The following is a 14,229-nucleotide window of genomic DNA, read 5'->3' on the forward strand; positions in this document are numbered from 1 at the left end:
TAAAATCTTAATCTTAATTATATAGGATTCAAAGCGGTTATGGGCAATGAAAATGAGATTCAAGACCTTCCAGATTTTGCAAAGTTGTTAGTTATCGATTAAGCATTTATCATTTTATTTTGGTTGTATTTGACTATTTGTGACATACTACTATTTGTGTTTTAGTGTAATTTGGTTGTATTTGACAATTGACTTTATGTTGTAATTTCTAATTTGATTGTATATGACTATGTGTCATGTGACATTTCCATTTGTGACGTATACTCTCGATTCTCATATTAGTTTTGTTTTCAAATGTACATGTAATATGTATTATGTGCTTCTTTAAGCAATTAAGCAAAGTGAACACAATCCCAAACAATGGACATGTTACTTGTTAAATGTTAGGGGTTGTCAAATCAAATCATATCAATATTTTATTTTTAATACCTCTATTCCATAAGTACTAAAATGTGAAATAGTATCTTGAATTCTGAATCACAATCACAAATTAAGAGAGAAAACCAAACATGATTGATAAGGAAGTTAACAATTAGTTGATTTTTTATTTGTATTAAAATATTGCTATAACGATAATTATTTATAATTAAATATAACTTTTACCTAATAGGAAATACTAAATAGCACTAACTATTAAATATAGCAATTTTATTAAAAATTTTGATAAATAAATATAATTTAAAAAATGAAAAATAAGAAAACCGACCAAACCGACCGACCGATCGACTCGATTGTGTTTATACTTAGTCGATAGTTGAGATCGGTTTGGTCAAATTTAGAATCAATTCTGGTCGGTTCGGCGTTGGTCTGGTCAGAAAATCAACCCTGACCGGCCGATGATCACCCCTAGTATAGTTGAGTCCACAATAGAAGCAGAATACATAGTTGCATGCGAAGCAACTCAAAAAGCAGTATGGTTGCATAAGTTCCTGACCGATTTCGATGTAGTTCCAAATATGCACATGCCCATTACTCTGTATTGTGACAATAGTGGTGCAATTGTTAATTCCAAGGAACCTAGGAGTCACAAGCGTGGAAAACATATCGAAAGAAAGCACCATCTCATCAGAGAGATTGTACACCAAGGAGACGTGATGGTCATGTAGATATCCTCAAAAGACAACCTTGTTGATCCTTTTACGAAGGCCCTCTCGGCTAAAGTATTCGAGGGCCACCTGGTTGGACTAGGACTACGAGCATCATAATCTAGGGCAAGTGGGAGAATGTCAAATGGTATTTTTCTCAACATTGTAAACGTTATATATTTATATGTTTTTCTCACTAGAGTTACCAAGTGGGAAATTGTTGGAATGTCCTAAACTCGCAGTTCGTAAATGTTGTTAACATATTCTATTTATCAATAAAAATGTTGTTGAGTTTTTTATTCAATAAATTACTATTGATATTGCATCCCTTTATGAAAATCTAATAAATGAATCCATGGCTATAACATGAATACTTTATTCAAAACTATGCCTATTTGTAGGTTATCCAAAAGAAACAAAAGGTGGTCTATTTTAAGATCCTCAAGAGAATAAGGTATTTGTATCGATAAATGCCACATTCTTAGAGGAAGACCACATAAGAAGTCATCAACCTCGCAGTAGACTAGTATTGAATGACATTTCCAAAGACGCTACAGATAGAACTAGTTCATCTATTAAAGTAGTAGATAAAACTAGTATATCTGGTCAGTCACATCCTTCTCAAGAGTTGAGAATGCCTCGACATAGTGGGAGGGTTGTTCATCAGCCTGACCGTTAATTGGGTTTAACAGAAACACAAGTCGTCATACCTGATGACGGCATAGAGGATCCATTAACCTATAAACAGGCGATGAAAGATGTGGACTGTGATCAGTGGGTCAAAGCCATGGACCTCGAAATGAAGTCTATGTACTTCAATTCTGTCTGGGAACTTGTAGATCAACCAAATGATGTAAAACCAATTGGTTGTAAGTGGATCTACAAGAGAAAATGAGACCAAGCTGGTAAAGTACAGACTTTTAAGGCTCGACTTGTGGCAAAGGGTAATACCCAAAGAGAGGGAGTGGACTATGAAGAAAATTTCTCTCCCGTTGCCATGCTTAAGTCGATTAGAATACTCTTATCCATTGCCAGCTTTTATGACTATGAAATTTGGCAGATGGATGTCAAGACAGCCTTTCTAAACGGCGATCTTGAGGAGAGTATCTATATGGCTCAACAAGAGGGGTTTATTGCACGGGGTCAAGAACAAAAGGTTTGTAAGCTTCAAAAATCCATTTATGGGTTGAAATAAGCTTCTAGATCTTGGAAGTATCAAATCTTATGGCTTTGAACAGAATGTTGACGAGCCCTGTGTTTACAAGAAGATCGTCAATTCTATTATAGCGTTCTTAGTTTTATATGTTTATGATATTCTACTCATTGGGAATAAAGTAGGTTACCTAACGGACATAAAAAAATGGCTAGCAATGTAGTTCTAAATGAAATATTTGGAAAATGCGTAGTATGTTCTTTGGATTCAGATTATTCGGAACCGCAAGAACAGAACACTAGCCATGGTTTAAGAAACTTATATAGACAAAATGTTGTCTAGGTATAAGATGTAGAATTCCAAAAAAGATCTGTTACCTTACAAACATGGAATTCATTTGTCAAAGGATCAATGTCCTAAGACACCTCAAGAGGTTGAGGATATGAGATGCATTCCCTATGCTTCCGCAGTAGGGAGCCTGATGTAGGCAATGTTATGTACTATACCTGACATATGCTACACATTAGGGATAGTCAGTAGGTATCAGTCCAATCCTGGATATGATCATTGAACTGTCGTTAAAAATATCCTCAAGTATCTTACGAGAACGAGGAAGCAAAATTGTTCATTCTGAATGGAAGAGCAGTAGTGTGGAGAAGTGTGAAGCAAAATTGTATTGCAAAATCCACAATGGAAGCTGAATACGTAGCTGCATGTGAAGCAGTAAAAGAAGCAGTATGGTTGAGGAAATTCTTGACAGATTTGGAAGTTATTCCAAATATACATCTACCTATCACCCTATATTGTGATAATAGTGGTGCAGTTGCAAATTCAAGAGAACCAAGAAGCCACAAGCGCGATAAGCATATTGAGCGCAAATACCATCTAATCCGGGAGATTATACATCGTGGAGACGTTGTAGTAACCCAGATATCTTCTGAGCAAAATATTGCTGATCCTTTTACAAAGGCCCTCACGGCTAAAGTGTTTGAAGTTCAGCTACAGAGTCTAGGTCTACGAAGTTTTTAAACTAGGACAAGTGGGAGAACTTTTGGGTATATGCCCTAGTTTATTGTATTCATATGTTTATTGTACTCATATGTTTCTCACTTAAATTCAACATTGTGATACTCCACTAGGAGTTTTAGTCCAAGTGGGAGTTTGTTGGATTTTATGTCCTAAAACTCGTAGTTTGTAAATTGATAAACATATTCTGTTTTGTTTTTCGATAAAATTATTATTGAAATTGTAATCTTGAATCCAATCAACTAAGGTCCTGAGGCGATTTAATGTAGTTTGATCTTTATGTAGTGACATGAATGTGGATCAAGTTCAAATATATAGCCAAAATGGTCTATAGTATATGAATAAGGGTGGGCGCCTTATTTTGGGGACACTATGGATGCGGCCCATTTTGTAGTTAGTACAAACGATGTGATCATAAATCGTTCATGTGGAGACATGAAAGTGGGGGCATCCTATGTAAAGAGTTTACATAAGGCTGAACCATGAAATAGTCACTTTTTATGTTCTAAACGGTGTTTTATGTATAAAACTGACTATTTCGTAATTGATGACCTAGGTAACTTAATCTTAATCCTATGCTAACTATGAACTCCTGTTCGCTCGGAATTATCCTTAGATTTGCATAGGTGAGGACAGCTCATTATCGTTGGCATAATAAGCCTCCCATTTCACGGGTAAGATCAGGTGGATAGCTGGGAACATAGGGTGCAAGATGGAATTCACTCCTACCCATTATAGGGATAGTAGGTAGGTTGTTCCCTTTAGTACTAAATCCAGGTCTTGAACAAGGGGCCCCACCCTCTCCTTGGCTCGAGAGGGGTTCGATTTATAGGTTGGACCTTAAACCAATTGTTCATTAGAGGATCAGTGGAACTTAAGGAACAAGATGTAGTCTTAGGGGTAAAACGGTTTTTATGACCCAGTCGAGATTACGAACAACCTGTGAAGGATTAGCTTACTAATCATGGTTATATCAAATGGACATAAATATATCTATAGTGAGGGAAGTGCAACTACGGGACTATTGTGGAATGACCTGTTAGTTAACGAATGTTGATTAGCTCTGTCTAAAGAGTTTAGCCAGCTAATCTCGGACCATTGGAGCCCATGATCTATAGGTTCATTAGGTTCCCCTACTAGCTCATATGGAATAAACTTAGAACAGTCTGATAGAATGATTCAAATTGTTCGAATTAGGTGAAGAGAGAGAAACCGACAAGTATATGTGATATAGTGGTCGATTTTTCAGTTTAGAGATACAACTTTAATGATTAAATGTGATTTAAATATGAAGAATATGAATACGTTCATATTCGGAAGCTCGGAAATAATGGAAATGGTCAAAGATGTAAAAAGTCAAAGAGTTGACTTTTGACTTTGAAAAGTCAAACTTTGACCGACCTTATATTCAAATGTGATTTGAATTTTGAGAAAATCAATGCGGATTCATGCTCGGGAGATCAAAATTAGTCAACACAAAAAAAATCAAAATGTTGACTTTTTGGTCAAAGTTTGACTTTGACAAAATGACTATTTTGCCCTTTGAATAAAGTTAGTGCAAAAATCCAAACTTTTGTTGGATAATTCCACTAACAAAATAGTGGGCTAGGTGTTGGCTTATAGTGGAGACATTAAGCCCACTTAGATAGTGGATTCTAGGTTTTGGGTTTTTATGAATTGGTTTCATGCAATTTTTACATGGCTCTTTTCTATAAATACGGGCTTTCAATTTAGATTAAAAACTTTTGACATTTTGCAAAAACTAGTTTTTAAAAATTGGGCTGAAAAAAAACCCAAAACCCAACCCAAAAAATCCATCTTCTTTTTCCATCTCTTTCTCTCTCTCGGGTTCTTCATCCATCGGGTCCCACAACCTGGTTCTGAGTCCAAAGGATAGTAGGTCAACTCTAGTGATGGTCCGAAAGATTTTGGGTCAAGATTCGGCGAGGAAAAGCAGTTTTCGAGAGCTACAAAAGTTGTATTCTATCCCTATTAATTTACTGTTTTTTTCCTTCATTTGCATGCTAATTTCCTTTTAATTAAAAGCAATTAGAGTGTAATTAGATCCTTATTCTGCTGCGTATATCTCGTGTTCCATCACTTTTAACTAATCTATATTTGAGAGATAGACCCTTTTGCTTAGCCCTTCACACTATTCTTCTTTGAAGGGTGAATCCCTTTTGCTCAACCCTTTAACCAAGCCTTGTCTAAGGGAAAGTCCCTTTTGCTAAACCCTTTAACCTAGCCTTTGAACTTGTCCTATGTGTACATAGAGCTATACTAAATACTATCATCAAGGATCAGTACTAAAACATTCTTAAAACATTCATAAGCATTTAGAGTCATTCACCTTGTTTTGCTGGAACCTTTCTCTTTTTCCATGTTCCCTGGTTTCCTCTAGCTTCCTTTTTGAACCCTAAATTCCATATTCACTTTGAAGCTCAAATTAATCACCATTCAGACCTTATTTTGAGACACTTCCTTCTACAAACGTCTTTGGAAATTTCTTAACTTACTTATCTTAAACTTTGAGCTTCAAAATTCACCACAAGAGCTCAGAATCTTAAGATTACTCCACCTTGCTCGTCTGTCACTGATTCTATGAACACTTTTGGGTTTCCTTCTATTTTGACAGACCTTCAATTAGGTTTCCTTACAGCAGCCCTCACACATAAACTATACTCAATTTATGAGATTTTGGCTCAAGAATCACCTGATTTGCAAAAGTATTTTGGGAGAACTCCTTGTTTGAACTTGGGTTACAGTCTGCCCCCATCGCCCGGACAACATCGGTACCTTAAGCCTTTTGATCAACGCATGGTTCTTGCTATCAACGCATGCTCTTCATGATCAACGCATAGCCTACTCCAAACTTTCCCTCAACCACTCTTCCTAATTTTTTTTAAGGGAATTTGTGTTATGAACTGAAGAGAAACCTTGAGGTGGTATTTATAGGCCTTTAGCAACCGATCCTCATCATCTCTTAAGGCTTGATGCGCTATTTTATGCGATGAAATAATGGTGTAGAATGCGATGGTGGAATATGCATTATGCGTGCAAGTTTACTCAGTAAGACCCAAGTATAAATCCTACTGAGTTGCCTGGTAAGCCCAGGGTCGAACACAGGGACTAAGGAAAACAATATGTAATGGTAATTTTAGATCACTTTACGGTAACAAATAAATCAAGGTGTTGGTTGGGTTGTTGTTTAAGGTATAAAAAGTATGTGGCAGATTTGAGAAAAGAGTAATTATGCAATAGATACACTTGAGTATGTGGAGGAATGGGTGGAGAAGATCATTAGCTAGCGTTTCCTGAGAATACGTTTAAGCTATGCGATCATGCTATACTCATGCGACAACAGTTCATTTTCCAATGCAAATGCGATAGCTCCTAATTTTAGGACACATGCGATGAATGCGATAATGTCTATAGAGCTTATTCCTAAGTGTCTACTTCCTGCCTATGCGATGATGAAAGATGCACACAAGGACAAGGTGATTGCATACAATCATATCCTATATCTAGGGTGCATGCGATGCGTTAATAGCAAACAGAGCTTATTCCTAAGCTTCTATCTCTTGATTATGCGGTTCTAATCTGACTCTTTCGAGCCTAGATTCTAATATGAATTTTCCAAGCCTAGATTCTATCCTTAGACTATCCTCCTGAGTATCTCTAATGGACAAATGACGCATACATAATACAAGATAATCACATAGCATGAAGATCTCAGGTTATGCTAGCTAAGTGCTTATCAACCCATTCGACAGATTTAGCTACTCATGCGTAATGTAAAGAGAGTGGACAGATATAAAGATGCAATCTCCATTTTTAAAAATAGATTCAAAGTACAAAATGACAATGGAAAATAAGGGTAGAGAGCCTGGTAGCAATATCTTGCTTCCCAAAGCTTTTACACTATTATCTCTATTTTGCCCAAAAGATGTTCTTGCTTCCGCAAGAGTTGGCCCTCTCTCTGATTTCGATGCTCCCTAGCACTCTTCCAAGTTCACTGGGATGATCTCTCAGTGTAATCTCCCTTCACTCGCTTCCACCTTCTAAGTAAAAGAAAAACTATGGACAAGGCTAACTTCTATCTATATGGTGAATTGTAGACTGAACGAACTCCTTCACTGAAGGTGGCCTTTCATATTTATAGAGCTTCACGGTGAAAAGCTTCTTCTCTCTTATGATTGCACTGATGGGATGGCATTAATTCTTTGTCTGATGCGCCAAATAATTGTCACCGAAAAGTTCAGTGTACTTGCTACAGTAAGTCGTTAACGGCTTGTTAACTTAATTCAGAATCGACCGTCATCAACTTTCTTCCCATCGTGATTTATTAAGCTTTCACCCAGATGCACCCACCTTGATGTGCCGGCTCTATGCGGCCACCTTCTTAAGCAGATTTTTGCGAGTGCAAACGATCGCATAGCCTTGCGGTTACGCTTGCTTAGTGCGCTCGGACGCTAATTTCTTTGGATTGCATTTCCGCTTTGTGTCAACACATTTTCTGCACAAAAATACATAAATTAGCTATTTTAATGCGATGGATGCATGCGATCGCAATATTGTGTATTTAATGCTTTTGGATGCAATATTGTATACTTTTACCATCGCAACCCTGCATTGTTTTATAACTTTGTGCTGTAATAACGTGCGTTTCTGCCCTTATCACACCTCCAAATTTAAACAACGCTTGTCCTCAAGCATAAGCTAAAGACTTCCTTTAGAAAATCGACCGCCTTCTCTTTCCTAGATTTCACAAGGATGCCTTATTCAAATCCCATGTACCAAAATCTTCTAAATTTTTATCCAGGCCTCTTAAAATATTTCTAAAATTTAGGGACTGCAAGTCTAACCTTTAAAAAGACTTTACTAGATTCTAGGGCATCGCATGATTTATTTCATAAAAAAAAAATTCAACTGGGGTATTTTTCAAATGTTTTTTATCCTTGCGTATTTTAGACATATTTTTTTATGACCTAGTGCTGATCCAAGTTCCTAGTCTTCGTTTTGGCTTGCCCCCATAGGTGTCATGTGGATATCCAACTACGAGCAAGGCGCTCTTTCTTAGTCTAAAGTCAAGTAGGATCCGATTGCAATGTTTTGTTTTTTTTTTGTAGAAACTAAAAATAGCAAGGTTGAAAATGAATACCGTACCCCAAATTTAAACGTAGCAATGTCCCCATTGCTGAAAGATTGAAAGAAGTCATGCAATGCCCTTAGGAGGTTTCGTAAAAAGTCAGTTTAAAAGAACGCTAGTAGACCACTGACTTCTAGAAATTTTTCATAAGTTGACTGCCCTAAAATTAAGTTGACTCTAGTATATACAAAAAAATAGAGGCATGTGTTTCATCATTGAAATCATAATTGGCAAAGAGAAATAATGCGGTGACTTACTAAATTAATCAATGTTAAATGATTGTGCCGACTAAAGAGGATGCGATGCTAAAATGATCAAAGTTAAAATGCGATGCGATAGTGCAATATTTGGAATAAATAAAGTCAAGGAAAGATACAACCCCCAAATTTTCTCTGTCGCCCACATTATTTGTGAACGCATCCTTCTTTGCGGCGAACTGCTCTCTTCGATTGCAGTGATAGAATAAAGTAGTTGCGTCTTTCGTGTAGCGCCTCCACAATCATTCACCACGAACGTTGCAAAGAAAACATTGAGAGGGTCAAATAATGAAAAGAAGAACAAAGTTAACAAAATTTTTCTCCATTTTTTTAAAGATAAATATACGATAACAGTTAAAAGAGAGAAGAGTAGTGAGAGTTCATTAATCATTGGTAAGAAAAGGATATTCCAAAAGACTTGCGCCCTTGATGATTTTCTGTTGTATGCCATCGCAGGGGCCTTTCGATTTTTCTTCATTCCGAATTTCTTAGGTCTACAGAGGTCTTTTCCCGATGAAAATCACCTGCGCAATATATCTTGACTCTTTTCCCGTTAACCTTGAACGTGCAGGTCCCTTCCTCATTAATCAGCTCGACCACGCCATGTGGGCATACTTCTTTGATCATAAAGGGTCTAGACCAACGTGACTTTAATTTTCCGGGAAAGAGCCGTAGCTGCGAATTGAAAAGTAGATCTTTTGTCCGACGTGGAGATTCTTCCCGCATAACTATTTGTCATGCCATCGTTTTGCTTGTTCTTTGTAAATTTTGGCATTCTCCCAAGCTTGCGTTCTCTACTCATCAAGCTCAACCAATTGGAGTTTTCTTGCTTCCCCTGTTGCCTTTAAGTCAAAGTTAAGCCTTTTCACTGCCCACAGCACTTTGTGCTCTAGCTCAAGTGGTAAATGACATGCTTTACCAAACACCAAAGCATACGGAGACATGCCTATAGGTGTCTTATAGGCGGTCCTGTATGCCCACAACGTATCGTTCAACTTTGTTGCCCAATCTTTTCGTGAAGGCTTTACCACCTTCTCTAATATCAACTTGATTTCCCGGTTGGACACTTCAGCCTGACCATTCGTCTATGGATGGTATGCGGTGTCCACTTTATGGAGGATATTATATTTGAGCAGCAAATTTTTGACGATGTGATTGAGAAAGTGGGAACCTTCATCACTTATTATGGCACGTGGAGTGCCAAAACGAGTGAAAATATTTTTCTTCAGGAACTTGGAGACTACCGCCACATCACTTGCGGCGCATGCTACCGTTTCTACCCACTTGGAAACATAGTCGACGGCTAACAGAATATATTTGTGACCATGCGATGGTGGAAATGGTCCCATGAAGTTAATACCCTAGACGTCGAACAATTCCAGTTCTAAAATGATGTTCATAGGCATCGTGTGCTTCCATGAAATATTACTCGTGCGTTGGCACCGGTCACACTTCATTGCATAGTCTCTTGCATCCTTGAATAGTGTTGACCAATAATACATACTTTGTAATACTTTCGCTGTCATGTGTTGGCCTCCAAAGTGCCCTCCATATGGCGAGTCATGACATTGTGATAATATGCATTGGTGAACAGCATCATGTACACATAGGCGCAGAATCTGGTCTAACCCCCTCTTATAAAGATTTGGCTCATCCCAATAATATGATCTGCAGTCATGTCTGAGCCGCCTCTTTTGGTGGTTGGTATAATCTTCATGAAATTGCTCCCAAACCAGAAAAGTTACCACGTCTATGTACCATGGCAATTCTTCAATCTTAAATAGCTGCTCGTCCAGGAACGTTGCACTCACTTCTGACTGGTTGCAGTCAACTTCTAGATTTTCTAATCTGGATAAATGGTCCACAACCTGGTTCTTCATCCCCTTGTGATCAATGATTTCCATATCGAATTTTTGGAGGAGGAGAACCTATCAAATCAATCTCGGCCTTGAATCTTTTTCTGTCATCAAATATTTTATCGTTGAGTGGTCAGTGTGAATGAGTACGTTAGTTCCTAGCAAATAAGCTATGAATTTCTCCAACGCAAATATCACCGCAAGCAATTCTTTTTCTGTAGTGGTGTAGTTTGTTTGAGCAATATTCAAGGTTTTGCTCGCATATGCGATGGGATGTAGTATTGTTTTTCTCTTCTACGCCAGCACTGCTCCCATCACATAACTACTTGCGTCGCACATTAATTCAAAGGGCTGTGTCCAATCTGGTGGGATCAATACCGATGTGGTCGTTAATGCGTTCTTCAAAATCATGAATGCGTTGAGGCATTGGTCATTGAAGTCAAACTTTCTATCTGCCTCCATCAACGCACCCAGTGGTCGTGCAATCTTTAAAAAGTCTTTGGAAAAACGTCTATAAAAGCTAACATGTCCCAAGAAGCTACTGGCAACCTTTATATTCGTTGGAGGTGGGAGCTTTCAATCGCCTTAATTTTTGCCTTGTCCACCTCCAACCCATCCTTAGAGACCTTGTGCCCAAGCACAATGCCTTCCTTCACCATGAAATGGCATATCTCCCAATTAAGCACGAGGTTCGTCTCTTCACATCTTTTCAATATCTTCTCTAGGTTGTTGAATAGACTTCGTATGTTTGCCCATACACAAAGAAGTCGTCCATGAAAATTTCACAAAGTCTTCGAGATATTCAGAAAAGATGGCCATCACACACCTTTGGAAAGTACTGGCGCATTACAGAGGTCGAACAGCATGCGTTGAAACACAAATGTTCCATACGGGCAGATGAATGTGGTTTTTTCTTGATCTTCAGAAGCGATCATGATCTGGTTATAGCTGGCATATCCATCCAATAAGCAGTAGAAATCATTTCTAGCTAGACGGTCTAGCATGGTCGATGAAAGGCAAAGGGAAATGATCCTTCTTTTTTGCCGCATTTAATTTACAGTAGTCCATGCAAATCCACCATTCTGTGATGGTCCTTTGCGATATCAGTTCGTTATTTGCATTAGGGACTACCGCCATCCCTCCTTTCTCCAACACACATTGCACGAGGTTGACCCACGTGCTGTCGGCTTTTGGATAGATGATGCCCGAATCTAACCACTTGATTATCTCCTTCTTTACGACCTCCTTCATCGCAAGGTTGAGTCTGCATTGATGTTCGATCGATCCTTTGTGATTCTCTTCGAGACGAATCCTATGCATGTAGTATGCGGGGTTGATTCCTCTAATGTCTACGAGCGTCCAGCCAATTGCTTTTACATGATCACAATGCTCAGCAGCGTATTTTCTTGGTCTTCATTAAATGTAGAGGAAATGATTACAGGTAGCTTTTCATTCTGCTCCAGAAACGCATATTTCAGGTGGATAGGAAGGGTCTTCAGCTCTATTATTGGTGGTTGTTCCAAGGATGGTTTTGTTGTTTTTCTTTCTTCATTCACTATCGGTTTATCATCTTGGGATGCGATCATCTTATCTTCTTTGGTTGTTTTTTATGTGATTGCATTGCATGCTACAATGGATGCGATCGCATCCTCATCTTCATTCTCATCTTTAGGTTTCTCTTCGACATTTAAACTTGGTTCATCGTCGGATTCATTGAGGTCTTCTTCATCAGGATATTTCATGGCTTGGATAATGTCAAACCTGAGCTTTTGTCCATTCACGCTCAGCGTGATCTCTCCTTTGTACACATCAATCTGGGCGCGATCGGTAGATAAAAATGGTTGCCCCAGGATGATGGGCACATCCTTGTCTGCTTCGTAGTCCAGGATGATGAAATCTGCTGGTAATATGAATTTGTCGATTGTAACTAGAACATCCTTCACCTTCCCCTCTGGATGCACAAGAGATCTATCCGCTAATTGGAGAGTCACCGTCGTTGGCGCAAGCTGCCCCACATTCAGCTGCTTGAAAATTGATAAGGGCATCAAGTTGATGCTGGCCCCCAGATCGCATAGCGCTTGACCGATGTATAATCTTCCAATAGAGCAAGGTATAGTGAAACTCCCAGGGTCGCGCATTTTCGTTGGGATTATAGATTTTGAACTCTGCGTCAAAGCCACTGTTACGAACTTACCAGTGCCTCTCTTCTTTGTCACCATATCCTTTAGAAACTTCGCATATGTAGGCATCTGTTCAATTGCTTCAGTGAACGAAATGTTAATATGCAACATTTTTAGCATATCCATGAAGCGTTGATACTGTACCTCATCATTTTTTTTTCTTTTTGAGTCTCTGGGGGAATGGTGGCAGTTGTATTCTTACGATCCCTTGTTCTTTCGGCTCCGAGGTGGACGCAATCTCTGGTTCCATCACCTCCTTTTCTTATGTTTCTCCTCAAGTCAACACAATCTCTGGTTCCAGCGCAATTGGAGCAGTCCGGCTAGGCTCCTTCTTCTCCCCTGCCACAGTCTTTCCGCTCTGCAACGTCACATTTGACATTGCTCTTTTCCCATACCCCCTGGGTTGCGTGGGGGTTCCGTTGAACTCGACAGGGTCCCTTGCGGTCTATTCTTGAGTTTGCCCGCGATCTGGTCTATCTGAATTTCCATGTTGCGAATGGACGTCGCTTGATTTTGAAGCACTGTTTCGTTCTATTCAATATATTGCTTCAACAAACTCTCTAAAGAGGAAGATTGCAGTGCCTGCGAACTGCTGGCTTGATTATGCGTTTGACCGTTGGTTCACGGGAAAAATCCAGGTGACTCTTCTTTTTGCACCACTGATTGAAAATTTTGCTGTTGATTTTTCCACGCGAAGTTGGGGTGGTTTCTCCACCCAAGGTTGTACGTGTTAGAAAATGAATTATTCTTCACAAAATAGATTGACTGTGGGTTTCTCGGGCATTCCTCTATTTGATGTCCCTCACCTCAAGTAGCACAACTTGCGGTCGTTTGGTTGATTGCGTTCACTTGCCCACTATGCGTTGCTGGGCTATTGATTGCGATTTTCTGTATCAAGTTCATCATCACAGTCATTTGACTCTGAAGGGATGCGATGGCCCTGTTATTCGCGTCATTGTCCTTGATTCTCAATCTTTAATTGCTCTCTCCAGTCTTCATGATTTTTAGAAATGCGATCAAGGATATTCTTGGCCTCATCATAAGTTTTATCCAACAGACCTCTAGCTACTACCGCATTGGCAGCCATCTGCGATTTAGGGTTTAATCCATGGTAGAAAATCTCCATCTGTAAGTAGTCTGGTAAGCTGTTATGCGGGCAATCTCTTGCCAACCTCTTAAACCTCGCCCAAGCGTCGTTAAGAAATTCGTCAATATCCTCTTCAAAATTGGTGATCAACTTCCTTCTTCTGGCGTTCTCCGTCAGAGGGATGTACTTCGTCATAAACTTCTCTACTACTTGCTCTCATGATGTAATCTCCCCTAGTTCGAGAGAAAAGCCCATTTTCGTGCCTGGTCACATAACGAAAATGGAAACAAAGTTAGTCAAACCTCCTCAGGGAGATGTTAGGGAACACAAACGTGTTGCAGATCTCAACAAAAACTCTAGAGGTGGATGTGCGGATCCTCGCCACACCTACCACCAAACTGTCCGACAGTTTGGATTATCTATAGTATCACCGATT

Source organism: Benincasa hispida, chromosome 10 (genome assembly GCF_027475165.1).
Source record: "Benincasa hispida cultivar pf3 chromosome 10, pf3_genome.v1.1, whole genome shotgun sequence".
Classification (NCBI taxonomy): domain Eukaryota; kingdom Viridiplantae; phylum Streptophyta; class Magnoliopsida; order Cucurbitales; family Cucurbitaceae; genus Benincasa; species Benincasa hispida.